Source organism: Peromyscus eremicus, chromosome 22, assembly GCF_949786415.1.
Source record: "Peromyscus eremicus chromosome 22, PerEre_H2_v1, whole genome shotgun sequence".
NCBI classification, from domain to species: domain Eukaryota; kingdom Metazoa; phylum Chordata; class Mammalia; order Rodentia; family Cricetidae; genus Peromyscus; species Peromyscus eremicus.
Window position 1 is genome coordinate 30,272,770 of NC_081437.1, and position 25,977 is coordinate 30,298,746.

General features: G+C 41.6%; 1 long non-coding RNA gene across 2 annotated transcripts; it reads left to right on the plus strand.

Annotated features, from left to right (window-relative positions):
* The first annotated feature begins 395 nt into the window (after window positions 1-395).
* On the plus strand, window positions 396-21,435 carry LOC131897611 (uncharacterized). 2 transcript variants are annotated; one of them, XR_009375739.1, is made up of 6 exons: window positions 396-507; window positions 3,069-3,118; window positions 12,366-12,440; window positions 13,292-13,470; window positions 19,952-19,998; window positions 21,191-21,435. It is a non-coding gene; the product is annotated as an uncharacterized LOC131897611 (long non-coding RNA). The 2 variants fall into 2 exon arrangements; XR_009375740.1 differs by lacking the exon at window positions 13,292-13,470 and having other exon boundaries at window positions 21,191-21,432.
* Window positions 21,436-25,977: the final 4,542 nt, after the last annotated feature.

A 25,977-nucleotide genomic window follows, 5' to 3' on the forward strand; every position in this document is an offset into this window, starting at 1 on the left:
TGTAGTGAATGATATACCGAGTTCTTGAAATTCGCTAAAAACGTGGATTTCCCATGTTCTCAACAACGGCATCAAAGCAAGTGCAGTGGTTTGGGTGGGTTTGCTGCTCAGGGGTGTTTTGCTGGGGTGTTTCCCCAGTGGGGTGGCGTTGAAGTGTCTGAAGGTTTAAGTGGTCAGGGCTAAGGGAAGAAGATTTGGCCTGAATTCACGGAGGCTCCAATCTTAAGGATGATTCGAATTATCTTGGTAGGTCAGGGCTGATAATGTTGAATCAGTACACTGTAATAAAAGAAGAGCGTGGCCACTCTCCAGTCCTTTGCTTCTGATCTCACCTTCTGACCTCACCTGCACAGGCGCCTACCATTGTTTGGCCATAAGGCACGAGGGCAGAGTCAGGCAGATACCATTGCCAGACACCTCCAGAACTGTGAGCTAAATTAACTTCTTATCCTATAAAACACTCAGGTCCAAATATTTTGTTACAGGAACACAAAATGGGCTACAAAGGTAAGAATGTGAGATAATGCTATACATTAACTCAACTCATCCAGTCCACAATATGTGCATGTTTTAAACAGTCTATATATACTTTTTATTTGTTAATTTAAAAGAAAAAAAAAGGGGACAGAAAGAAGGGATGAAGAAAGGAGGAGGGAAGAAAGGAAGGAGGGAGGGAGGGAAAGAGGGAGGGATAGAGGAAGGAAGGAAGGAAGGAAGGAAGGAAGGAAGGAAGGAAGGAAGGAAGGAAGGAAGGAAGGAATTACAGCATTCAGAATCATAAGGCTCCTATTAGAATTCCTGATGCTTGTCAGTGAAATGTGATGGATATATTATTATTGTTACTTAAAGCTTCTCAATCATATCCAGTCTTACTTAGTATGCAGACTTGTTTTTTTAATATTTTCATTTTCTTTATAATGTCTCAAGCTAAAGTATTTCTATGGGCATTCCTTTAACCCATCTACTGCCTCTCAGGTTAGAATCTAGTTAGACTTGTAGTACCAGCATGTGGCTCCTCAGTGAAAAGATACAACGCATGAAAAGATACAGCCTGCTTTTCTTGGGTTGGCTCTTCATGCTACGTGGAAAACTCTTGATCTCAGAAACACACTAAGGTGGCTGAGAATGACCTTCAAGACAACAGGGCAGTTTCAGAGAATTAGAGATATGAGATGTGCTAACAAATACTAATATAAGAGATGACATTTTTCAGAGAAATTCACGAAGTCCAGTTGTAAATGTGATCTTTCTTGAGCATTACACAAGACGCAGGGCATTTTACAGAGTGTAGCCACCCCAAACCTGAACACCTTAGCCATCAGCTGGGCATTTCACATCTGGTTTGCATCCTCTCCCTGGGATTTTCTTCAGTTGGCTGGCTAGGGTTCATTTGGAATACAACTATTATTAGGGAATTATTAGGGAATTACTATTATTGGGTTCTCCATAGGGTCTCTGTAAAGTGTAGCTTGGAGGAGAATCTCATTGGGCATGGGCACAGGGGAGCCCATAAATCCACCCAACTGTCTCTGCTATTGAGAAATCAAAATGAGAAAGGCAAACCTCTGGAGGAAAGAAGGATTTTCCTTAAATTCCCTTTGTTTTCCCCACTCATACATGCACACACGTGCGCGCGCGCGCGCACACACACACACACACATGTGTGAGTGTGTGTGTGTGTGTGTGTGTGTGTGTGTGTGTGTATGCATGACATGAAGGACATTTCACACATCTGTAACACAGAATAACTGTCACCTTTGTAGGACCTGGAATGGAACACCAGTCATAAAGCCTGGATGCCACCTTCTCTGCCTGATGAGCAATCTCTCTGGCTCACCACTTTTCTCTTCACTTTGTAGCTATTCTACCACAAAGGCAACATAAATAAGAAGGTTCTTTGTTCCTGATTTATATTTAACCCATTGCATTTCGTAACTGAGTTTTTATTGCCCGTTTTGTGGTGGGAAAAGCATAGATTATTTTGTAAGTTCTTGGGAGACACATCTTCTGAGAGATTATTTTTTACAATTCAAATTTGATATAACTTAAGGCACATTTAATCACTTAATTTATTTACCCTCTATGTGCTAAGATCAGAAAAATAACTTTACTGTATCTACAAATATGTGATTTTCAAAGCACTTTCTCAGTACAGTAACTCCTTCAGCTCTGGGATACCCTATAGGGTAAGCAAGAAAGACAATCTTTCATTAGCTTTAGTAGGTAGGGAAAGTTATGACCACAAAGGTTGCTTGGAGAACAAACAGCCAGAGAGCAACTGGAACAGCATGTTAGGACCCTCAGACAGGATGTGTTCTACTGAAATAAAATTCCTTATCAAAGAGCTACTAGAAAGGTTATAGGTCATGTCTTGGCAATGGAGCTTAAAAACGATTGGCCATTTTCACACAGGAAAGAACTCAGGAGGTAGCCTTTGAATAACACCATCCTCACAAAAGTGGACAGCAGTCTCTAAAGTCAATTTAGGTTGACTACACCGCAAGAAAGGTATAATAGTACCCAGTCCACTCTCTCCAGCTAGTTAGGGGTCATTAAAAAGAGGGTACATCCTCTTTAGCATTCGTGTTTTGAAGATAGTTTTGGAGTGAAAGAATCCAAACAAAAAACTTCCTAACATGAGATTTGAACAGACAGTGGCATCCCTACACTGGCTGAATACACTGAGAAGAGTGGAACCATAGACATGGTCTATGAGCCTTAGCTACCCTTTATGTGTGACCACGCATGTGCAAGCCTGTCACAGAGCTTAATCATTCACCATTTTGATCTGTCTGAGAAACAAGGATGGACAATAAATACCCTTTAAAGAGAAGGGAACCGAGAACCAAGAATGGAAATCCACACATCTTGTCACAGGGTACCCACTTGTGAATGACCAAGCTGGCCTTAGAAATTAGTTTTGTCTTCATCTAAAGCTTGGCCATTATACTCACTTGGAGTTAAGAGAAAAACCAATGTTAGGGTGACAGTAAGGGCAGAGGTCCTAGATTCGTCTGGGCTAAGACGGTGGCTTCAGACTTACATTTTTTTTTTTTTTTTTTTTTTAGGTTGAGAGGAACATGAATGAATCTGAAAGGGACAGATGAATAATTATGACGTAAGAGCAGGCCAGGAAAACGGTTTTAAAATACTCGTCTGTATAGCTATGTCAAGTGCAAACACATACTTTTATCTATTTCTCTGCTTAAGCATACTTGAGGCTGATGGTTAAACGTTATCCTGTTAGAGCCAAGAAGTCACTCTGAAGGGATAAACTTTCACACATTTTCTTGTTTCTGTACATCACTATGAAGTTAAAAAAAAAAAAAAAGTCCCCTTCTTGTTAAAAACTGCCAAAGGAACAGGCACAGAGCACTTTCTCGATTTTTATTTGGAAATTAGCTTGGTGCTAAGGTGAATGAACAATGAAACGCACTTACTTCAAATTAACTCTGGAGATAAGAACTAGAACCCAGATGTGCCCACTGGACCCATCTTCCACCCCAGAAAGACTGGATTAAATGGATTCAGGCTGTATTATACTATTCTCAGCCAAGAGAGAATTTCTTACTTATTTCTTCACCCCCCTCTCCCTTCCCTGTGGCAATGCACAAACAGGTATCCCAGTTGTCTCAACAGAAGGATGCTAGTGTTATATAGATAACAGAGGATGGGGACTTCGGTGAACAGCCATCAGTGAACTAGGCAGTCTTCCACAACAAAGGATGGTCCAGTCTGAAATATCTACATGGTTAATTTAGTATAAACTGCCTCACGGAGTGAGAGAAAAAAACAAACTGGAGTTAGTATTCGGCATACACTGATAGGACACAGATGTTCCAAGGGACCAACATTCATCTCTATTACCTTCTAGGTATCCCAAAATAAAGTTATCAGAGGAGATGGTCAGGATAATATGAGACCCAAAAATGCAATATGAATTTCACCGTGTGCACCTCAATTTGACCCCTGATCAAGCTTCATGTGTTTCTGCCACACAATAAAATCTAAGTGGACAAACCCTCTTCACTTCAAAACAGCTCATAGTTAACCGTGCGTGACCATTTCCGATGCATTTGAGTTCCTGGGTAATAAGTTTCCATACAATGAAAACCTTAAAAGATAATGACATTCTGACCAGGGAGCTCTCAGTCATAGCTTACTGCCGGAAATGAATAACTTCTCTGGGCAGATGGTCTAACCACCGACTCTAAGAAACAATGTTTTAATATTAAGCTGAAGATTACTCTCTTCGGGGAAAATAATCTCTTTAAAATTGTCTACTCTCTGGCTTTAATGAGAAAACTGGCGATTTGAGAGTTGAAGGCAAAAAGAACTAATTACTTCTCATGGTCTCCTTCAGGTTAGAAAGATGTTTCAGGATTTACAGTATGTCTGTATCTGGCCTGAGAGGTGTAGGGTGTAGGGAAACTTCTAACTACTCACGAGCAATAAACCTAAGGCTTAATGTATGAGGTAGACTCATAGACACTTCTCACCTATACTCTTTAAGAGCCTGCTTGACCACTGTTCCAAGAGCTGGAAAACGCTGCCCAAGAATCCCTGTTACCTAACAGCTTGGTATAAACATCTCTTCTCATTGTCCTGACACACATACACACACACACACACACACACACACACACGAGAGAGAGAGAGAGAGAGAGAGAGAGAGAGAGAGAGAGAGAGAGAGAGAGAGAGAGAGAGATTTAAGTCTAGAGTCCACATATAAAAGAAAACATGTGACATTTTCTTTTGGAATCTGGCTCATTTTGTTTATACACCAGTCTATATTTCCATCCATTTTTTCTGCAGATATCATGATTTTATTCTTATTTATGGTGGAGTAAAAGCCTACCATGTATATATACCATATTCCTTTACCTACTCCTCCACTGAAGGACCCTGATGCTGGTTCCATTCCTAGCAACCGTGAAGGGGGCTGCAGTAAACAGGACTGTGCAAGCAACTTTGCGGTGTGTTGTTGACTCTGAGTCTTCCAAGTACACACACAGAAGTGGCTGCTCTAATTTTACTTTTTGAGGAACCTCCAAACTGACTACTAAAGTGGCCCACCAGTTGACGCTCTTTCCAGCAGTGAACCAGGGTTCCTCTTCCCCCACATCCCTACCAGCTCTGTTTTCCAATGTTTTCTTGATGATACCCATTCTGACTGGGGTGAGAGGAAATCCAAAGACAGTTTTAATTTTTTTTTGATAGTCAAGTATTTATTGATATGATAGTGATTGGAAATATACAGTTAATCACATTCCACAAATTTTTGTTGCAGTACAAATTGTAAGAACTGCTGAAGGCTGATCAAAGACATGGTACTGTCTTATGTAACAATTAGTCACTCTGATGCCAGTCATCCTTCCTCTCCTGCTGTGCTCAAGTAGTTCTGCAATGACTCAATCATTTGAGCTAAGTCACATCTTACCCAAATAAGATCACATTGTGAAGGACGATATGAAACTTTACTATTCTTTGGACACTAATGATTTAAATGAAGTTTTGTATCTCATGAATAAAATACACAATTGTAGAGATAAATTGATATTTCTTCAAGTAATCATAGTACTATTTTATATTTTGAAATAGTCTCAGTATTTACAATGTTAATTTATTCATTTGATTTAGGGAAAATAAGCCAAATGACAATATATTTTTCCAAAATTATGTTTACTTATAGTTGGGACATCAAATTAATATGAAAAAATAGCATCACAAAGAATAGTAATGTGTGGGTTGTGATCTGAATCTTATCAGTGATTTCAACCTGTACTGTCATGTTCTTCCCAGTGTTCTGTGGGAACTTCCATCTTACTAAGAGGATAGACACTTATATTGACAATGGTATTTGGAGATTATGTCTTCAAATTGTGATTAGGTTTACCCTAAGTCATCAAGGTAGAAACCACACAGCTGTTTCTAGCTCTCTTACAAGAAAAGACACAAGGAACTAAAACTACAGAAATATACTTTTTCCTTGCTTCTGATCATCTAATGCTGTGTGCAGCTGGAACTTATCTTTTAATATTGTAAATATTATAAATATATAAAATTGTATATATTATAATTTTATCAAAGCCCTCTGATAAATCTTTCTCCCAAAATTCCATATGTGTATGTGTTTATGAGAGAGAAAGATGGAGGGAGCTGAGTCTCTTTAATTAATATTTCATACTTGAATGTGGGTGAGAAGTTATTTTCTTGAACAAAGGAAGTGTATCAGTGGCTATACCCAGGAGGACTGTGACTTCCCTGGTACCCTACAACTTTTGACTGCCTATAGCTACCCTGGAACAGGTACTTACTCATGAGACCATCACTGGACTCAACATCTAATTTCATGCTTGATAGTATAATTTAAATGAAAGAATGTGTTAGCTGAAGATCTATAGCATGCACATTTTTATAAGCTTATTTTTTGTCATTGATTTAAGGAAATATTGACAACTAATCAGGAGAGGCTATTTCACTAGTCAGTTTCCATAACTATTATATAGTACCTGGAAGAGGGACAATTATATTTCAGTGTTAAAGGCTCAAAACCATAGGATAACCTTTATGTAGATATTAAAAGACAGTTTTAATTTTTATTTCCCTCATGGCTAAGGATGTTGAAAACCTTTTCATTGGCCATTCACACTTGAGCAAATTTAATTAAGTTGGAACAAATGTTCTGCCATGCCAGTGAGCAAGTGCTTCAGTCAGGCCCAGCAACTGAATGCATACCTACAGTCAACACCATGGTTGGGCACATATGGATGGTCAGAGGCTTCAAAGGCACAGGAAAGACCCCAGGGTGGATGTCAGCACCTCTTCCCAGCTCTGCCCCTGACTTGGACTCCTCTGGTGCCAGCTCTAAGCTTGATTCCTCACAGCTTACTGAGTAGGGAGGGCTGAGCTGCCCCAGGTGTCATACTCAATCAATCCAAGGGGCAGCAGAGGGACAAAGCATGAGTTTACCACCTTGGGCTGGCTCTCCCTGTCCATCTCAGAAGACTGTCTCTGAAGATCTTCTGGTGGGATCTGGGCCTTAATGTGGGCCAGAGCAATATTTCAAAGATTTCAGAAAGTGTAAAGTAGAGAACTGTGTGAGGGACAGATGGGAGGAGGAGAGGGGGACTTCGCTTAGAGAATGTCAAGCAGTCAGCAAGGTGAGGATGATGAATGCACAGGGTGAGAATGGGAGTTATGTTAAAAAGCTAGTTTAGCTGGGCGGTGGTGGTGCACAACTTTAGTGCCAGCACTCAGGAGGCAGAGGCAGGAGGATCTCTGTGAGTTCAAGGCCAGCCTGGTCTACAGAGTGAGTTCCAGGACAGCCAGGGCTATACAGAGAAACCTTGTCTCGGGGAAAAAAAAAAAAAAAAAAAAAAAAAAAAAGAAAAGAAAGAAAGAAAAAGAAAAGACAAAGTCAGTTTAAGTAAGATGGTACAAAAAGTTGATTTCCCAACAACTGAAGAGTGGACTTGGTATCGCTTTGCCCATACTCATTCTTTCCATCTTAATACTTTTCATTAAAGGCTGAGATCCTCGACAACACATCTGTTCCCTCACTTTCCCACAGGTAGCCATCATAGTTGAAGCAGACATGCTCTCAGAACATTCTCTGTGAGCTTTAGACAGTGGTCCTTGAGAGGAGAACATCCTCAGCCTGCCCCAGGTGCTTTATTAGCTGGGTTCCATGTTGAGAGGGCACAAGAACAGGCTGCTGGCTAATTAGAGGAGCCGTGAAGGAGGTGAGATGGTTGTGGATCACCACATCTCTGCTCCACTATTATAAACTTTTAGTTTTAATCATTCTACCCTAAAATACGGCTGCCAGAATGAACCAAGGAGCAATTACTAACACTTACAGGCAGGCCCACACCCGGATGAGGTGGCTCCTATCATCTGCAGTCTATTTATAAAGCAGTATTGGTGCCCATTGTTACCAGATCTGGACCTACATGGGGCCCTGGTGCTCTTCCTAGGATGGAATCACTGGGAAGTTTTGTTAGGGAATAAGGGCAGACCAATGGAAGGCCAATCAGAGGCACAATGCATGTATAGAGAAATGAAAACACTTAATTGATTGACTCTTTCAGTACAAAAGCAAGTTACTTTACTCAAAGCCACAGATCCCTCAACTTCAAACAGGGACCATAAACTTAATGTGCAAGGAAGCTATAAGAATCAGGTAATAGCCAACCTTTAATTTTAGCACTCAGGAGGCAGATGCAGGTGGATCTCTGTGAGTTTGAGGCCATCCTGGGCTACAGAGTGAGTTTCAGGAAAGGCTCCAAAGCTATACAGAGAAACCCTGTCTCAAAAAAAAAAAAAAAAAAAAATCTGGTAATATCATGTATGTAAATGACACTGCCTGGGGTCTGACAAAAGTGACCCCGTATGGATGCCCTGAAAATGTGCAAAAGGCACACGAAGGCCTTCAGGTAATCAATTCAGTTGAACACTTGATAACCAAATAGAATACCCAGGCAGAACTGCCTGAGTCCTCTCCACTCCACCCTCTTCCAAAGTCAAGGTTACCAACTGCATCCCCCATTAGCATAGCACAGGTCTGCTCATCATCTTGTGTATCCCAGAGTCCTTAGCTTCTACCACAGTGCTTGTATCTGGTAAATTACAAAATGATCATTCAAATCAAGATTACTCTGCTTTTCTTTCTAAATGTCTCCTATCTATAAGGCAAGACTTTTCTCGTGGCTGGCCATCTCAGTTTACAACTTTAAAGAGGTGGTTCTGTGATTATCCTGCTCATTGAGTCTCTGAGAGTTTCCAGTAACCCAGCCAGTGCCTAACATCTGGTACCTGACCCCTCCCCCCACTTCCAGGAGGCAGTTTCCCCATCTTGATGACTCCTGTCTGGTCTTGCAAAATGTGTTTCTGCCCCTTTCACAAGAACATATTGAAGCAACATTCTTGGAGATATCAACTCTCAGAAGTAGGGGAACAAAAGAACATTTAGCTCCGGCTATTTAATTTTTGTGGGTCACAGATGACTTTAGGGATGTCATGCAAACTCTTAGTGCTCCACCTGGGAAGCTTTATCAGCCCTGTGCAGCTCTGCACAAGGTCTTAGGGTCTTCTGGGCTCTCCTAAAGCTTGCTGAGGCCTCCAGAATAAGAACTTTGCATATAGGTTGAGAAACCAAAGCCAAGAATGTTTTTAAAATGACACTGTAAGTCATTCTCTTTGATGATTCTTTTTCACACTTGCCTCCCCCATGAGTCTAAGAATTTCTCACCTATTTCCTTACAATAACACCATAGGTTATGTCCAATTGGTATTATTATAACCACCTGAAATATGTGGAGTTTACATTGCTCAACAATGTTAAAATTCAGTAGCAAAGAAGCTATTCTGGTTAAATATGGACATCCTCGTTCACAGCTATTTACTCTCAGCCCCATTATATGCCAGGCAGAGGGAAATAGATGGAGAAAGCAGCTGGGCAGGGAACTCTGAGAGTAATGCAAATGACATGACGCCTACAAAGGAGGCTCTAGAACAGCTTAATGAGCCTTGAATGGCATAGTGGAAAAAAGCAAGAAAAATTTCTCTGTGTGTGAAGAGCATTGCAATATGATTGCTGGCACAGTTTAACAGAACAGGGGTAGGGCTTCCATGTTTGGCATATGAATAGGAGGGTAGATACATGAATCACTGAAATCGGTACATTTCTGTTACCGTGGGTAACACTACCATCAACACTGTAGCTGATACTCTGCCCCATACATGTATGTGGCAAACCCATTTCTTACCCAGGATCTCAAGGCATCTTGGATCATCATTAAAATATGCAGAAAGTCCTCTGAGTATAAAACCACTGGATTGTGCTTTCTTTGGACAAGGCAAGTCAGCTTAACACTCCAAAAGGTTGCCTCTGGATCAGATGGCCTAGGTTCAGATTCGAGATCTGCATTTACCAGTTGTTGCTACCCAGTGTTTAATTTAAGCAGAAATATGCCATAGAATTTTCAACAAATGCATGTGACATGAAATGTAGAAATCACTTGGGTCTCCTATTCTCCCTTCCCACCTTAGGATTGATTAGTCCTTCTTTTTGTAAATGGTCCCTGAGACCAAATACCTCCCAGAAACAACTTGAGGGAGGATGTTTTTCTAATTTTGGCTCAGATTTCAGAAGGTTAAGTCTGTGGCCACTTGATTCCATGGGATTGGACCAATTGTGATTCAGAACAGCGCGCAGGAGGGAGCTGCTGTTCAAAGCAGAATACAATGCAGAGAAATCAGGAGTCTTGATGCTCAGTTGGCTTTCTGCCCCTGTCCCCTTTTCTTCCATCTGAACCGTCTAGCCGTGATGGTATTGACCGTGTTTGGAGTCAGTCTTCTCCCTGTCTCTTTATCCTTTCTAGAAACCGCCTTCATAGATACAGTCAGAGGTGCACTTTATTGATCACGCAGGTGACTAAAAATTCAATTGTCACTGAATATTAACTATTATATTTGGTTAAAAGAAAAACAAATAAAAATAACTTCAAGGCTTGAAGTGATCTTGAAGCTCTTTATGACTCTCTAGATCCCAGTATATTTGAAATAGCACACAGGTTGGGGTGGCTGGAATAGTCACTTTTGACACTTTCTGCCACATTAAAGCAGTTTGATTTTCTAGAGGCCACTGTGCTCAGAGGAGGCCAACATTAGCCCAAGTGGAAAGAGTCGCACTGACAGCCCTGGAGTAATACAAAGAGAAGGGAGAGGGAGAGGGAGAGGGAGAGAGAGAGAGAGAGAGAGAGAGAGAGAGAGAGAGAGAGAGAGAGAGCGCCCATAGCAAGCCCCAACCTGCTTTCCATTGGCCACTCCTTTTCGAGCTGTTGTCTTTACATGTATGTCGGCAGACCCCATTCCAGAACCATCCAGCCCCCACCTTTCCCAATTCTGGACATTCAGAATTAATGAGTTGTAAATACATGAGCAGTGATACTTCATGCCATTAAGTTTTGTGACGATGGATTGAACATTCATAGAGAATCAAAATAGATGGTCGTGTTTCACTTGAGAATTTCTTCCTTTGTGTGTGCCTACAAATTAGCTGAGAAAGAGAAATACAGGACCTACTTAAAATGACTGCCTCTCTTTAGACACTTTTCCCTCAAGATCAAGGGAAAAGAAGCCCTTATCTAGTATGGCATTGTAATCTCATCTTCAACTGGAAAAACAGGAGAAAACATACAAAATTCTGCTTGCAGTTTTAAATTGAACAAAATTGAGCTGCAGTTTACCACCGGGGAGGGCTGGGCTATAGGACCCAGTGAAATGTATATGGCTCATGTGCCCGAGCAGAGGAGCCGTGTGTCTTATCTTCAGTCAGGCAAGGGATGGGGGCTTGGTGGCAGTGGTACCACTCTCCCACAGTCTTTTCCCAAGTATCTCAGAGAAGATTCTGATGATATCTGTGCCCTGCATTCTCCTTCAGACCCCTTCCCAGTTTGACAAGCCCCGAGGAGGCAGCATATAAGCAACACCGGAAATGCAAGCCATCTGTACCAAAGCCTGGGAACACTTCCCCCCCCCCCCCGTCCCCTTGCTGGTGTGGTCCTGGCATGGGGCTGGGGCCTCTGGAGAAGAGAATTAGAGAAACAAGTCCAATGGAGAACATGGGATTCCACTTCCATTCATCTTCCTTATTTTGCAAACACCGCATTCTGCAAATCCCATGCCAGTAAAGCTCTTGGATCAGTCTTCAAATTCTTCTGGATCCTTCAGGGAGGAGATGTCAGGACTGGCCAAGAATCTAAGTGGAAACTGATGACAGAAGCTGACATTAATCAGCAACACAGTATGTTCTTCCCAGCAGGTTTCTTCCAATAAATCAAAGGCCAGCAAATCTGAGGGGTGTTTAGTCATGAGAGAGAGCAACTGTTTGCTGTTCTCTTCTCTTGCTAAAGATGATGAATCTAATGTTTAATTGAATCCAACACTGGTGGCCGTGGGGGTGTTTGCTGTAGGTGTGGGATGCACTTACCACATAGAGTCACATTTCCTTGTAGGTACTCCGTGCGGCACATGCCTCACTGTTTACATCAATGTTTCCTTGCCAAAGGAGACACCTCTCTACCTAGTGATCAGAAACAGACTCGCTCACTTGAGTTGAAATTGGAGGCTGTTTCAGTGACCAAATAATTCCTTTTCGTTCCTATAAGAACTAGTTAAGGCATATCCATACATGGATGTGTTAATGTCTGTTTAAAATCCAACAGAGACCAACGATGTTCAATATCAGTAACTGTGACGGCAACAGTGCTGGATTCAAAGTCTGGGAGAGTCTTGGGTGTGAAGCCAGATCTCCCTAGGGACATATCCTGTGATTAACTACATTTGTTTGACTCTTTCAGGTCAGCTGAAATCTGGATCTGTGATTTGTGATGAGGAGTCATGAAGAAACTGCCTGGGAAGGAAGATCTGACATTGTACGGGTGTTATGGACAATTTGTATTTCTCCTTTAGAAATCTCTCTGCTTTGTTCCATATCTCAGTGCTTAATAGAGTTGCTTATTTTCTTGCTGTTTAGGGTTTGGGTTTGTTGGGCTTTTTTTTTCCAGTTCTTTATATATTCTAGGCCAGTGGTCCTCAATCTTCCTAATGCTAGGATCTAGAATCTGGACACTAATCCACTGTCAGATGTATAACTGGTGAATAGTTTCCCCATTCTGCTGGCTGCCTCTTCTCCTGATTGATGCTGTCCTTTGCTATAAAGAAGCTTTTTAGTTTCTTGAGATTCCATTAGTCAGTTGTTGGTCATAACACCAGTGACATTGGGTCCAGTTCTGAATGCCTTTTCCTGTGCCTATGAATTGAAACATATTCAAAACATTCCCCTCTAACAGATTCAGGTTTCCCAGCCTAATGCTAAGGCCTTTAATCCATGCAGCATTTAGTTCTGTGCAGGGTAAGGATCTTGTTTCATTTTTCAACATATGTCTATTCACTTTGACCAACACTGTTCGCTGAAGAATACAGGTGACTGGCAAATACTTTTAAAACTGTTGAATATCTGCAGCCATCTGAGATAGGCATATGAAAACTATACTGAAATTTCATCTTACACCAATCAGAATAGCTAAGACTTTTTGAAAAAAAAATGCTGGTGTGAATGTACAGAATGGGAGCACTTATTCAGTGCTGGTGATAACTCAACTGGTAAAGCTCTTATGGAAATCAATTTGGAGGCATCTCAAAAAGTTAGAAAGAGATCTACCATAATGATAGTTGAGCTTTATCATTCCTGGGAATATTCTCAAAGGACTCTATATCCTACTAGGAATGCTTGCTCATCAATGCTCACTGCTGCCCTGTTCCAAATGCTAAGAAACAGCTTATCAATTGATTAATGGATAATGAAAACATGGAGTAAACAATGAAATATCACTCTGCTATAAAGAAAAATTATAAAATTCTCAAGCAAATGGAAGGAGATAAGAAATAATCATTCTTAGTGAGGTAAGCCAGACTTACAAATATAAATGACACATGTTCTCTATCATATGTGGAGTGGCCATGGAAGGCAGGAAACTAGGGATCATGGGGCTTACTGCAAGGAAGGGGTATAGAATACAGTTGGTATGAAGGAGTAAAGGGAAATAATGGAATAGGAAGAGTTAAATGGGGTCAAGGATGGGAAGGCAGGCTAGATGACAGAGTATGGTGGTGGATAATTAACACTACAGACCTTTGAGGATGCCATATGGAAACCTACTACTGTAGAAGTTTCCTAAAATATGTGCATATGGATTTTCCTTACGATGAGGAGTAGACAATGCCTCTCCAAGACAACTAGGCTCTCAAATAAAAAGTCCAATGCCAAGTATAGGTTACTTCTTTTTGAGCTGTTATTCAATGGGTTCCCATAGATGCCCCCCAAACATTATAGACATTATAGTCATTACTCTTGGTATACTCCAGAACTTGATGGCAAGAATCTATTGCTGAATACAATGCATGTTTGAATCATATGACATGGAGAAATCAAGATGGTACTAAATTGACAACTTCCTCCCTTCTGGCTGTCCTTTATCAGACTGAAAAGTTCTGTTGATGCCAGCAAGGAAGAAAAGTAACTAGCGGTCTTACCCAGCTGTGAAACCTGCAATCTACAATAGTGATCAATCAGGAAAAGTATGCCCATTGGTATAGTAGTTGGCACAAATATTATGGCAGTAACCAACCACTCCCTGAATGGATTTAAGACCTGCTCCACAAGATGTTCATACCTGGTACCATTAACTCAGCCAGAAACACATGGATAATTAAGTCATAGAACCTAGGAAAATATACTATGATTATTCTGGTAAATACTAATCTGCCCTGTAAGGCTTTGTATTTATACCCATAGATTAGTGCATCTTTCAGTCCTCATCAGAGAAGCTTCTTCTTGTAGTACATGGTATTACAGACACTATAAGTAAACAACATTCAGAAAATAAGAGACTATGGAGCTTTAAATTGGACATCTAAACAAACCCAAGGTGCAAGGATTATCATGGAATGTTTAAAGAGTCAGGGAGATAGTTTATATCTGCAGTAAAACAGTAGTTGATGGACAAGACAAGGCCACTACATTTATAAATTCATAGTGGCTGTGTCTGCATGCACAAGATGCCTGATGCAGAAGGTGCTCATGAAGTTCCATCCCTAGCTGAGGAACTATTAGCAATGGAAAACTGCTGATGAAGAGAGAGAGTCAGTTTTCTTCAGGAATGCAATCCCTGATAGACTGCCCATGCTCCAGTATACTTTCCTATACCCATGAACATACTGGTGGCCCTCAGTGGACTCAGTAGATTTGAAAATAGATCACAGCAAGCTGAGAAGGAAAACTGGTGGGTGTGATAAGGGAAGGATTGGAGGGGAGGGGGTGTGGATTTGATCAGAACATATTATATGCATGCATAAGACCCTCAATCAATTAAAAACCTCGACAAAGTGCTATGGAAACCAAGAGTGAGATTGGTGTAATTTCCATCCGCAATAAAGCATGTACTGAAGAACACAGAAAATGGGAGGCGCTCACCCAGCAAAAGATTCTGAATATAAGAGTGAGAAAAACAAACCCTGGGGTCTCAACAACATCCTATCCAAAACTCTCCTCTAAAATTCCCATCTTGGTCTGGATAAGTTGTTTGTTTCCAAGGCAAGACTCATAACAGACCCATACTAGGCCCATGATTATGGAAAAAAGTATGGAAGTAATTCAGCTACTTAGAGCCAATAACTATTCCAGGATCAGTTACTCGGATAAGCAAGGGAACAATGTTCCTTGGGTGTGAATGATGATTTAATTACAAATTTACTGCACATGGTTGTACAAGATAAACCTGGCCATGCTAACATCATTCCAACTTTTTCGGCTTCTATTCCCCCAAAAATGTCTTCTATTGATAAGAAGCGGAATATGTTGTTTTGTACTCTTAATGAGTATCAACATAGGTGAATACGAAGTTACTTGTGTTTGTATTTTTTAAAAAATACTGATACATAGGTCATGAAATTTCAGTCTTACACTTGTCCTGGCATGTGAAGGGCAATTATCGTACCCTAATTCAGACACAGCCAATGAAGCTTAGGGAGGAAATGTGAATTGCCCAAGGAAGCATAGATACTTGGTGGCAGGTCAACACTGGAGCTGACTTTTCTGACTCCCATCAAACCCACCTGCACCTGTGCTTTTAACCGTCACTTAGTTTGAGTTAAGAAGGTGAAGATGGGAAATCTAAATTGCCCAATACAATTCTATGGTATGCATCAGTGTTAAGAGTTTCATCTTCAGCATCACATAATAAGCACTAAAGGATGTTGTCCGTAGACTAGAACCGTGACCTCTGTAATGTATTTGTCATGACTATAGTACTTCTTTCTTTTGTTTTCTCCTATAAGACCCAGGGATAAAGAATGCTTGAACACAACAGTTAGGGTTAGATTAGATGCAAGCCACTTAGTAGTTGCGTAACTTTAGACAAAGTTGCCTCGAGCCAGGATCTCAACTATATGAACTAAACAAATACACCTCCACAGGGATATGGGGATGGTGAGAGGAGCCAGTGTGTGTACTTCAAATTCACCTTTTCAAGTGTTCTCCAGACTGCAGGTGCTGATTACTTCCTCACTCAATAGCCACTGCTGTTTAGGATACCATTCTACTTTATTTTTGGTAAAATATTTCATTATTTGCATTTAAATTATTTATGTATCTTTCCTCTCTGAATCATAAATTCAGTTGATTGGGGACTTGATTGTGTCACTGGCTGCTCCCCAGTGACACAGGAAACTATTCAGGCACCAATTCAAGCTGCTCAGTTCACAGTATTTTCAGTGTTAGTAGCACCACAACCAATGCACAGTGCCCAGTCTCTCTCACCAGGCCACTGGCAGCTCTTTTGCTTTCCTATGGATGCTAGTTGCTGATCTTCAGTATCCAAAGTGCAGTTGTAAAGTTAAGCATCTCACACTGGTCGGGTCTTCTGACAGGCAGACGATATATAGAGATATCACAAAGATACTCTCTGCTCTCCACCGGCTCACAGCCTGATGCTGAAATTCTTATTACATTATGATTATGGAGTTCAAGCACAACAATGATGCTAACCTCATATGGTTTCCTATATAGAAAACTAATCGACAAGCCATTTTATGTATCACTTAATTTTTTTTCATGAGTGGTGCAATGGAAGTCCTCATCCTCAAAAAAAAAAAAAAAAAAAAAAAAAAACACATGGTTTCATGACTTCACCTAATAAAGTTCTGCATTGGTTACCATTGGCAGAAATAACCAAAAGTCTGGTTCAGTGCTTACCTTATGCTAAATGTGACAGTACTTAAGAGTTCCTTCCTCATTGACTCATAAAGGGTAAAAATGTCTGTAGCTTCATGGCTCCTGAGGTGGTATGCAACATGAATATTAAGGATTCCAGGGTGATAGGGGAGGCTGAATGAAACTTATCATCTCCCAAATCTTTGTTTGGAGTTCTGCATCCCAAATTATCCTTTAACAAAGGTGGGATACTACTAGCACAAGGGAGATTCCTCATACTGCAACATTCAGCATATTCCCATTTTCCAGTTAATTCTCTGTTCTGTTCCAAAAGACCCAATCCTCAAAGCCTCCAAAATCCAATTCAAGTGGATTGACTGCTGGTTATAAGACTGCCATCAAAATATGTGATAATTTCCAGGAATTGTGCCATCAACCCCTATACTGTGCAATTTGAAAAGAACATAGAACATGACCAAAATGGACTTTCAAAGGACATGTTTAAGGACATCATGAAAGGAGGGAGAAGTCATATCTTGAGAAATATTTTAATGCTTTGCCCAAAATTCTAACTCTCCTCTGATGTCAACTGTCTCCTGCTCAAAGCATCCCCTCTCTAAAGCGTATCTGTAAGAGCGTGACTTCACCTTCATCCTTCCTTACACTGGACCAGTTTATATACTTCAATCACAGTCATATTTTCACAAGTTTATACCAAATACCTCAGAGACCATCATATCCAACCCCTCCACCAATAGATAGCCCTCAGAGAGAAGAGTTAACGCCTGGAACTGATATAGAGGAAATCCTAGAAGACAGGACTCCTCCCACCTGGAATGGGAGACACTAGTACTTCCTCAAAAGATAATTGGAAGAGAAGGAGGGCCGTGAGAAACAATCCAGAGGCTGTATAGGTATCCTCAAAATAGCAGCTCACAGATTTACTCATAAGTCATGTGAATTAGGGTAGCAAATTTTTGTAGTAGTGAATGAGAATGCCAAGTGAGTGACCGGGCCACGTAGACTCTTTAGCTGGGAGTTTTAAGGGTGAGGTTCAAATTCATCCTCTTCCCTTCCTTCATCTCTTCTTCCTCCTCCTCCCAAAAACCATCAGAAGGAGAATTATGATTGTGGCTGAGACAAACTGAAAAAAATGCAATAATTTAAGTGGAGAGGGCTAAGAAGGAACATTCGAGAATGACATCAGGGCTAGGAAAATAGAGATAGGATACTTGTCAGAGAGAATCAGAGACATTTCTAGAAACAAGGCCTGCTGAGCCAAGGGGAAATTGGATGAATATGGTGATGTTTACTTTCCCAGCTTTTCATAGGAAACTGAAGATGGTTTTGTGAAAGGCTAGGAGGGAAAAGGTGAGCCTCTACCATTAGCCTCTCAAAGCTTTGATTCAAAACATTTGTTTTCAAACATACTAAAGATTTGATATATAGCTGTTAAAATTTGCAAGTGGATTTTTTTCCACAAATTATTTGAAGAAAATGCCTTGAGGACATGGAACCATGCCAAAAAGAAAAGAAATCAAGAAAAGAAATCTAGCATAAGAAACGCTGCTGGAATTTTAGGGACTATCAGCCAGGTTCATCCCCACCAAATCACTCCTCTCCCCTTCCTTCCATCTGATACTCCTACTCTGAGGTGGCAAGGATTTGGCTCTGAGTCTACAGAAAATAGATGCCATGCCCTGAGGGCCCGACTTTAGAATATTTTGGATACATTTCCATGATTAGCTTGCCTCTTCCTCTTTATGGAAAAGTGTCAGCAGGAAGGCTGTAGGTGAAGCTTTTTTTCTGACTTGAAATAATGCTCACAAACAATCCTGGATTAGGTAAGGCTAGGATTGACAGAGGTCAAGCATGTGACCACCTCTGAATAACTAAGAAATGTGTTTATTGACAGAGTTCGTGTACAATCTGAAGATCCATATCCAAACCATGGAGGAGAGAAAACTTCTACTTGCTCTCCATCATCTGATGGGAGCAGGATCCATGATGGCCTGTGGGTCCTAGAGTTTGGCACAGTGAAGTTCCAAATCTGTTTTGTTCTTGGAGACATAACAGAAAATGTGCAGGGACCCAGAGGGCACCTCTGGCTGAGTAAAATTCAGATGACTCTCTGTGCCAAAGGGAAGAAAATCAAAATGAGTGAATGGTGTAGGATAAAATGTGGATGTGTCCAATACTTGTAGCTAGAAGAATTATGGGATATAGTTCATTCCATTGCCACTCTGGCCTTCACACTTGGTGAGACTTTTTAATCTCAGGACCACTACAGGAGGACAGTAGACAGGAGTCTGTGGCTTTAATAGCTTTCTATGTCCTGTTACCAGTACAGGATGGTATAGCCCACAGAAAATAAGAGCAAGAGGCAGCTTACTCAGCATAGAACCCACGGACTGACCACCAAAGACCACTTGAAGGAAGGTGAGGCATGGGGAAAATGGGTGAACAGAAGGGAAATCAGAGAGAAGAAAGACTGTCTATAGTGGGCACGGTGAAGTATAGACGTTGCATATCTCTGATTGCTCAGCCTCTTCTCATCAGTCCCTAGGAAATGCTACCATCTCCGTAGTTCAGACCTTTAAACGACTTGTACATTACGTTCCTCATAATGACCAGGATATTGTGAAACAGAGCCACACTGATAATAAGTAGAAAGAAGTCCTCCACACTCCTGCTCCACTGCAATAGGAAAGAAGGAGACCATGGTTCATCTAGAAGCTCAAGATCCCCGGGGACCAGCTGGGGGAAGAGACACATGCTGAGTTCTGTGGCAAGAAAGTTGGAGGAAAATGCCAGAGAGACAGGCAGTGAAGGGAGAGGAGGTGTGAAAGACAAAAAGCATCCCTCCGCAGGCACAGTCACAGCCACCGCACCATCGTGTTTCACTTAGACTGCGTCCTGGACTGGGAGAAATGAGAAGATAAACAACTCCCACATAGGCTGACTAAGGGCTGCTGGACCTTAGTCCTGGGGAGGGGGAACCACAGTCTGATGTGCACCCAGACCATTCAGAGGAAGGAATGAAGCAAGATGCTGATAGAGCCATCCGTTGGGGTCAGAGGCGGGGGCGGGGATGCAGTTCGAGATGCACCAACTTCTGGGCAGAAGTGGTGGGAAGATGGGAGCAGTAACGGTGCTGATATCTTCTCTCTGTAGTCAGTCCTGGCGACCCTGACCAGCCCCCTTGAACTTCACACTGCTGAGTGAGTCACTGTCTACACTGGTTCTTGCTGTGTATCTAATGGGGCTGGGGGAAAGAAGGGGACATGGCTTGGATTAAAGCTCTCACCCAGGTGTGAGCTGGGCGTGGCGGGGGGGGGGGGCTCCCAAAGTACTTTCGGCAGGGCCCAATACCCGCAGAGATCTATCTGTGCAAGCCCCAGTTGTGCTAGGACGCCCCTCGTATAACAAGATATGCATTAATCAAGTCAGTTGCATCCCTTCATGTATTCAATATTATTCAGTACATGTTCTTACATAACCAACACCTTGCTTGACATAAGAAGGGACCAGCTTAGAAGGTCTTGGCCTTCCAGGAGATCATGGCCTGATGGGGCAGATGGGTAAGCCAACAAGTGATTTCAATTTAACGTGGTTATGGTTATTTCAATAGGATTTTGTCCAACGCTAGGTAGAGCTGTATTGAAGCAAGATGGAAGGTGGGTGGTGGGTGGGAGAGGGGTTTGAGCAATCCAGGAATTGCCTAATAATGCCACAAACCAGTAAGGATGAGACTCCATCTCCCAATTTACTCCTAGGAGTCAATGAGTAGCCTTTGTCTTCTAAGCTCAGGATAGTTAATACTGTCCCAGTCATGGCCCCTGCACATATCATGACTTAAGCAAACTTGATAGGCCTTAGATCTAGGAACTAAAAAGGACCTTTGTTCCTTTTTGAACTTAATTTTCCAATTTATTATTATTGTGTATGTAGTGTGTGTGTGTGTGTGTGTGTGTGTGTGTGTGTGTGTGTGTGTGTGTATACCATGGCATATGTGTTCCTTCCACTAAGGCATCTGGGTATTGAATTCAGGTCAGTAAGCTTGTAAGCGCCATTACCTACTGAGCCATCTCACTAGTTCAGAAGTATCCCTTTTCATACACGTCTTTATCATTTTTCTTCTGGATTCAGTGTTCCTTCCATGTCTTACTTTGACCGTGGAATATTAGACTGCACAAGGGATACCTGCTGTAGACCTACTGACTTTCTCCATCCACAACACAGGCACATGCGCATGAACACACACAGGGATACATGAGCTGCATTAGCCACACCCCTACCACGGAAAAAAGACATGAAAGTTACTGTCAAGGAAGGTGAGTGACGGAGGCAAGACTGGTCCAATGCAAGGCTCTATCTGTGGGTTCACATTCTTTCTTCTTTACTTGCCTCTAGGCTTTCTACTTGGAAAGAGCCCACCAGAACTTAGAAGACTCTGGATCTAAGCGCCCAGAGGACTGACCACCAAGCAGGCCTTTGCTAAGCTGTGTGGTGTGAGATGAGACACTTCAGCGTCCAACCTGTGTCTTGTAAAAGCAGAGCTGGCAGCGATACCTGCCTCGGGTTTTTTTTTTTTTTTTTTAATGAACGTTAAATGCAGACAAGTCTGGTAGAACCATTCAACAAAAATGGGTTTCTTTTCTTTGAAAGCGGGTTTTTCTCCTCCAAAATATTTGCAATTCTAGGCAATGGAACTCTTCTAAAAAAAAATAAATACAATTTTTTTTTAAAGGGGGGAGTAGCTCAATCACAGAAGTCAAGTGCGAGCCTGGATTTGCAGAAGCTCGCAAAACAAGAACTTAAATTTCTTCTTCCTTTGGCTGATGGAGTTGGAGGCTTGTGTCTGACACTTACCTCTTTTCATTGGTTTCTCTGCGTGCACGTATAACTGCCGTGTCCTTTCCAAAACAGCGGCCCTCCCACACACGTGAGTGAAACATTTCTCCACAGTCCCTAGCTCTTTGTGCTCTGGTCCTAGCTGGATCATTAGGCTGTGCTGAGAAGACAGCCTCGTTCCCACACCTCTGCTAAGTGAGGGCTGACACAAACTCTAGAGAGCGGAAAAGTGACCTGCAGAGACCTCCATTGTTCCCAAGGTCCTGGGTCCCCTCTGCATCTGTGTGAGCAGCTCAGCAGATGCCAGCCAGGTATGCTACTACCTTGGTGCCTAGCACAGTCCTTTCCAGCACTGGACTTTAAGCCTGGTACCCAGTTCAAAATCTCACTTTTCCCATCACTCCTTACTGAAACCTGGTACCCAGTTCAAATGCTCACCTTCCCCATCACTCCTTACTGAAACCTGATACCCACTTCAAAATCTCACTTTTCCCATCACTCCTTACTGAAACCTGGCACCCAGTTCAAATGCTCACCTTCCTTTTAAGTCTTACTAAAGCCTAGTACCTAGTTCAAATGCTTTCTTTAGTTGTTCTGATGTCCTGTCTACAAGCTATCCTCTTTCCCTTTGAATTTATCACAACCCTGTCTTTGATAGATCTCAAAAAGGCAAGGGCCATGTGCCCTTTGACATTATTGATTTCAATATCTATATATGATATTTCAGATGTCTCTCACCTGAAAGAAGCTACCTAGAAGAGCTTGGATAGGCGTATGGGTCTAGGCTCATGTGTGTTCTCATTCCTCTGTTCATTTGTCTATTAAGGAAGATGTATTAGTTCTTCCTCAAGTCTCAAGAACAGTGGTTCTGAACCTATTGGACTCAACTCCTCTAGGGAACAAATGAATTTTTCACAGGGGTTGCCTAAGACCATCAGAAATATCAGGTATTTGCATTAGTATTCATAATGGTAGCAAAATTATAGTTATAGAGTAGCAATGAAAGTAATTTTATGTTTGGGGGTTACCACAACATGAGGAACTGTATTAAAGGGTTGCAGCCTTTAGGAAGGTTTAGAACCACTGCTCTATAACATCAGAGGTTTGTAAATAAAATTTCTGTTTTTAGCCAATGAACTGACTCCCCAAGACCCCATGAAAGAATGACATCCTTTCATGTGATAAGAGTCCTAACTTCATCTGTTACCAAAAGCCCTACTTCCTATCTTCTCTGTCCTTCACAAATCCACCCAATCTCCACATTTAATATGTGTCGTACTTCAGGGGTGTATCAGGTCAGGTCCGAGGAATATCTGGATGGACCAGAACTTAAGCACTGCACCACAGGAACTTCAAGCTTCTCCACAGGCACAGGCAGGTGCCAGGGACGACTTGTTAGCAACTGATGAAAGAAATCTACCAAATCCAGCCTTTCCTGGACCATCTGCTTCTCAACACCCTTCATTCCTTTAGAAACTCAGCTTTGAAAGTGAGTGCTATTGAAAACAATGTGTCCTCCCAAAAGTCATTAGTTGAAGCCTTAGATTCCACACAATGGCACTGGAGTCCGGCTCTGGGAGGTGAGGAAGTAGAGACAAGATGATGAGTATAGAAGCCCTTGATTAGATTAGTATTCAGCTAAGAAGAGGTCACAGCTCTCTTCGCCAATGGTGAAGACACAAGGACAAGGCAGCTGTCTGAGACAAGGGTCCAAGTTCTGATTCATCAAGTCCAAGTTCTTGAACTTCCAAGACTCTAAACTATAAGACATGATTGGTGATTACACGAGCCTGCAGCATTTTGTAACAACAGACAAAACTGATTATATGACACTGAGGAAGACTGAAGGCCAGTAGATTGCTCTCTTCAAGTTGTTCAGTGGCCACTTGGAAGCAGCACACTCATGCTGGTGGAGTACCTTGAGCTTAGCTTCAGAGCCCAGGATCTTATCTTTTGTGCAAATTTGTCTTTTTTGTCTGTTTTTTTTTTTTTAATTTTTTGAGAAAGAGTCTCACGTACCCAGGCTACTCTCAAACTTCAATGAAGCTAAGAAGAGCCTTGAACTCCTGATCCTTCTATGTCTATCTCCACTTTAAGTGCCGTTAAAATATATAGGTGTGGCTAGGACATGGTGGCGGATGCCTTTAATCCCAGCTCTTGGGAGGCAGAGGCAGGTGGATCTCTGTGAGTTTGAGGCCAGTCTGGTCTCCAAAGCGAATTCCAGGAAAGGCACAAAGCTACACAGAGAAACCCTGTCTCAAAAAACCAATGTGTGTGTGTGTGTGTGTGTGTGTGTGTGTGTGTGTGTGTGTGTGTGTGTGTATGCGCGCCACCACCCAGAAATCCTCCTTTCCCCATCTACTCAGCTCTGGTATTACAGTTGTATGCCACAATGTTGAGCTTTTTACATAGGTGTCATGGATGAAACTCTGGTCCACATCCTTGCCTAGAAAATAATCTCCCCAGACCCCACTAACTACCCTTTATTTTGATTTTCTACTATGGCATGCAGGTGCCTTCATCATGGCATCTACAACATTTGCACATTTACATACATTATATTACTTGCCAAGCAGAGTTAGAAAGGGCATTCCATGCAGTGGAAAATACCTTTGAAAGGATGGGTCATGACTTAGTCAACACTACACTCAGACCCAGGTAAGGGTACTTTCCCTATGCCCTGAACCAACAGAAAATCCTAGGAACTTTCTAAGTTCCCTTCAAGGACCAAAATTCATGTAGAGTGAGCATATTTTCTTGGGTAGATAAAGCTGATCAGGGACTGTATGGCCAGTCGTGATTCAAAGATCTTGAGAGGAGTTCCAGTGGCCAGTATAGTATTTTCATCATTAAGTGGATTAATATAGATTCTCAGATGCTATAGACATAATGATTATTGGTGACTCAAGTAGTATTATGTATAGAATTATTGCCGAGAAGTTGGAATACTGGAATCATCTATGACCGGTATATCTCCAGCCCCAGGCACAGAGTAACTGTTCAGTGGTTATTTATCAACTCAAAGACAAATGGTCTTCAAATATTTCATAATAAGTCAGGGGCATTTTAATTTTTCTCCTGTGGAGTTGATACCATGTAATGGCAATTTTCAATAGACAAACTGTATAAAACTCACTCCAGTATGTAGTGAGTATGTCCAACTACTGGACAGCTTCCAGAGTTGACTGAGAAATGCCAATTGCTCCATTCAGAAAGTTCTCACACTCCTACAGAACAAAATGCTTTTAGACTTTGGCTGTCAATGTTCTTACATCCTAGGCACAAGAAATCTATGCTTTTTTTTTTTTAAAGATTTATTTTATTTATTATGTATACAGTGTTCTGCCTGCATGTGTCTTTGCAGGCCAGAAGAGGGCACCAGATCTAATTGCAGGTGGTTGTGAGCCACCATGTGGTTGCTGGGAATTGAACTCAGGACCTCTGGAAGAGCAGTCAGTGCTCTTAACCACTGAGCCATCTCTCCAGCCCGAAATCTATGCTTTTTAGTTGTGAAAATCCTAGAAATATTTTTCAATATTTTTCTTAATTCCTTGAGAACTTTATGCAATGTATTGATCGTATCTATCACCCTCTCCAAATTCATCCTAAATCTAAGTCCCTCTACCAACCATTCTTTTAAGAAAAAAGATTTTTAAAAAATCTTATATGTACAAGTTCCTACCTACATGTACATCTGTGCACCTTATGTGTACTTTGTGCACATAAAAGGTCAGGACATTGGATCCTCTGGAACAGGAGTTATAGACAGCTATCATCCACTCTGTGTGTGTGCTGGGTTTGGTTCCCAGATCCTCCACAAGAACAGCAAGTGCTTTTAACCACTGAGCCATCTCTCCAGCCCCTCTTGGTGACTAGCTGCTTTTCCATATGGTTATGTGTGGGTCACCAGGGAAAGCAGGGGATGTTCCAAGGAAACCGAAAACAAGCAATGAAAAATAATAATAAAGCCCATTCATCTCAATTTCATTCAGACATTGTTTTTATTATTCCTTCAACTGAGTTGAAAATGAAATCTTCAAGAAAAATGACTTCTGGGCTGTGGAAATCCAGGCCCCCAGAGGAAAGAAGAAAATGAGTTTTCTCTACTAACGGCCGAAGCCACCAAGACTGTTGTATGCAATTGGCTGGTGCATTTTCTTTTGAGTGAGGACTGACATGACCCTGTGAAACTATTATGTGATTGTATGGAATATACTTTCCTTCTTCCTTACCATGTGATTTCCAGAAGAATTGGGCCTCTCCTCAGAAATAGCAGGCTTCCCATGAAATACAGATTTATTGTACTTTGAAAAGTTATTTACGGTCTTGGGTTTAGGGATTTAATA